The sequence below is a fragment of the Aplysia californica genome, unplaced genomic scaffold (genome assembly GCF_000002075.1).
Source record: "Aplysia californica isolate F4 #8 unplaced genomic scaffold, AplCal3.0 scaffold00035, whole genome shotgun sequence".
NCBI classification, from domain to species: Eukaryota; Metazoa; Mollusca; class Gastropoda; order Aplysiida; family Aplysiidae; genus Aplysia; species Aplysia californica.
Genome location: NW_004797305.1, coordinates 195345 through 198860, shown reverse-complemented (window position 1 = coordinate 198860; position 3516 = coordinate 195345). Strand labels below are relative to the sequence as shown.

General features: G+C 43.4%; 1 protein-coding gene across 2 annotated transcripts in view; it reads right to left on the bottom strand.

Annotated features, from left to right (window-relative positions):
- Positions 1–1552, bottom strand: part of LOC101864126 — a 102971-nt gene extending 101419 nt beyond the window's left edge. The window contains exon 1 of one of the 2 annotated variants that reach the window (XM_005091716.2): positions 1447–1552. The gene's annotated coding sequence lies outside the window, so the exon portion shown is untranslated. Of the gene's footprint in view, positions 1–1081; positions 1239–1446 lie in introns of those variants that run through there. The other variant, XM_005091717.2, reaches the window with a different exon arrangement.
- Between the last annotated feature and the right edge of the window lie 1964 nt (positions 1553–3516).

Below are 3516 nucleotides of genomic sequence, written 5' to 3'. Positions count from 1 at the left end.
TAGATGTATTATATATACAGGGGCCATGTGAGGCAGGGTGGTGAAATCAGGCGCTCGTCATTTTTCCGCAGGTTTGGAAAATTCTATTGAATTTTTGTTTTTAGGCTCAAAACTTTCCACGCCCATTAAAGATCACATTTCTGTGTGGATTTAACTGGAAAACGTTGAATGAAGGCAAATAAAAATGGTAAATTTTCAGTTCCCACGGACTCTCAAGTTAAGGAAATTATAACTAAACTTTGGCGCCCCTTTTCTCGCTAATATTACCTCTGAAACAAGGCGACCCCACCTCCTTCAGTCAGCAACATCTTGATAAAAAGAAAAGGATTTTTATTTTCCATGTAAAGCAAAACAAGTCAACAAGCTTTAAATATTCCAATAATTCCACATGCACAAAAATCCCTCCCCCCTCCCCCACCATCACTGCTTTAGTTTTTTATTTGTTCACAATAGCTTACTGAGCTGAGAAGAAAAGTGAGAGGAAAACAGTGGGGTCAGTTGGGGTAATGCCTTAATAATGAGCACAGAAGAGATGACCTGTGAAAAAAGATGGGTGGTGTGGAGAAGGGGGGGGGGGGGGGGGGGGGAGGGAGGGGGTGGGTGTGGAAAGATAAGCTTATTAAGGCGGAATGTAATTGGCTGTGGGATGTGTATGTGGAGAAGGGGGGGGGGGGGGGTGTCAATAAGAGCTTAAGTTTAAGAGAAATTGTTCTTTCAATACAAACTCATGCCTAATTAGGCCCACTATTCAAAGTATTTAAAGCTGAAAAAAAGCCCGTTGGCAAGGAATCTCAACAAATTAGGCCTACTTGTAGAAGTTTACAGGACTTCACTGTGCAACAGGGTGTGATATTATATAATTATTAAGGAATTCAGAACGCAAGAAGGGTAATCAAAACCTCTTTCTCGATTTTCTACATGACTCAAAGACAAGAAAATGGCGTCTGTAACAGGCAGATATTGTTCAAACTCTTGAACTTGAATTAGCTGTGGACCCGGAACCACACAACCGGGGCCTGTCACATAAAATGTCATTTTTTCAAACAATGTCGTGGAATTGAATAAAATTGCAGTCTCTTACCTTTCACTACGCAAGCATATTTACACAACTCAATGTACTTTTCATTTTATAATATAAATATATATATATATAAACCAAAATTTCAACTCGTTGCCTCAGAAGCCATGAAAAGTAAAGTGGTATGTCCACTTGTTGCTTCCTAAGGCTTCCTTCCTGACCTGCGAACACACTGTAGTTTAAGTGCAGAGCGCCGTCACCCGCCCCTCTCTTCCAAGACAAGGTGGTCAAAAATCCATGACGAATGACCTAGAACTAGAAGATCGCGAATAACGTTCCACGAGTAACGAAGCGGGGAGTTGTCGGGGAGAGGGGTGGGGGGGTGTCTCTGACTCAAAATTAAATTATGAGAGGAAAAACATACTTACAGACAAAGCACCCTATTTAATCAAGAGACGAACATTGTTTCCCTGTCCTTTCAATCCCTAAGTTATGGCTTGTGGGGGCCGACTGGTTTGGATTTCCCAACTTATAATAATAGTAAGTGGCAAGTGGGAAAGTCCCACCCAAGACACTTGGGTCCCACCACACACCACAAATCCGGTTGGGGAGCAATGTTGGGCTTCATTTTCAAGGAAACGTGTTTTTATTTTTTCGCCGAGTCGTTTACTTAATTTTGCTTTTTATTTTGTCATCGGCTTTATTTTCAGAATGCATTTCCTTCAGTAGCCTACCAAGCCGTTTTCAATTTTTTAAAAAGATGGGTGAGGAGGAGAGGGGATGAGGGGGAGCTACAAATTCGGTTTCTACTCAAAGTAAGCCCCCCCCCCCCTTCTCTCTCTCTCTCTCTCTCTCTCTCTCTCTCTCTCTCTCTCTCTCTCTCTCTCTCTCTCTCTCTCTCTCTCTCTCTCTCTCTCTCTCTCTCTCTCTCAATGCGTGTGTATTCGTACGTTTGTGTATGTTATGTATGCTTGCCTGCTGTGCCTTTGTATGTCTGTCTGCATGTATTTGTGCCATTGTCTGACCCGCACTCTTCTCTATGACTCTCTCTGTCTGTCTGTCTGTCTGTCTGTCTGTCTGTCTGTCTGTCTGTCTGTCTCTCTGTCTGTCTGTTCTCTCTCTCTCTCTCTCTCTCTCTCTCTCTCTCTCTCTCTCTCTCTCTCTTTATGTTTATTTCTCTATCTCTCTCTCCCATTGCGTGTGAATCAGTATCTCTTTACCTATCAATCTCTCTTTATCTCTCTCACACATTATTGCGTGAGTTTGTCTTTTAGTCTGTCTCCCCGCATGTGTTTGCCTGACTGTCTGTGTACATGTATGTATGAACCTAGCTAGGTTTGTCTCCCCCCCCCCCTCTCTCTCTCTCTCTCTCTCTCTCTCTCTTCTCTCTCTCTCTCTTTCTCTCTCTCTCTCTCTCTCTCTCTCTCTCCATCCCCTCTCCCATTGTGTGAGTGTCAGTCTGTAATTAGTCTGTGTCTCTTGAATTTGTTGTTTTGGTTAGTGTTTTACGGCGCTCGCAACTGCATAAGGTCATATGAGCGGACGCCGCGGGACACATTAAAAATTTTAGTTTGGAAGGAATTAATTTTAAATTTTGCTCCTGTGGATGCCGAAGACTACTCTTATTGATTTTGGACCACCTAGGGATTTTTAACGTGCTTAACTTGCACACGGGACGTTCGATAGTTTTCGACCTTATCCGAGAAGGCTAAGTGTAGATCAGTGGCGTGGCTGAAAGACAGCAATAAGAAGGAACCAAGGAGTAGAAGTAGAAAGGCTGCAGAAGGCGCCAGGAGCCTAAAGGAGGGGGGGGGGGTGCAGAAAGTGGAGGCGAAAGCAGACGACAGAACATAATAGAGAGCTGCAGAAGGAATAGAGGTGAAAGGAGAAAATTCCAGAGAAAAAATTTGTCCTTCTCTGTAAGGTTTCGAACCCAAGGCCTATTGAACGAGAGAGGAACACCGTAACTTCTTGACTGCGAGAGCTCCCGTCTGTGTCTCTGCATGTGTTTGCCCGACTGTGTATGTATGTACGTACGTTTGTCCTCTCCCTCTCCCTCTCCCCCCCCCTCTCTCTCTCTCTCTCTCTCTCTCTCTCTCTCTCTCGCTCTCTCTCTCTCTCTCTCTCTCTCTCTCTCTCGCTCTCTCTCTCTCTGTATACACTTGTGTCTACATTTCCCCCTCTCTCAGTCTTTCTATTTGTCTTTCTGACTCTCTCTCTCTCTCTCTCTCTCTCTCTATATATATATATATATATATATATATATATATATAATATATATATATATATATATATATATATATCTCAGTGTGTGTGTGTGTGTGTGTGTGTGTGTGTGTGTGTGTGTGTGTGTGTGTGTGTGTGTGTGTGTGTGTGTGTTTGTGAGCGTTTGTGTATGTATGTTCACCTGCTGTGCCTTTGAATGTCTGTGTGCCTGTTGTATATTTGTCTGTCTGACCCCGCACTCTCTCTCTCTTTTTCTCTCTCCCTCTCTCTTT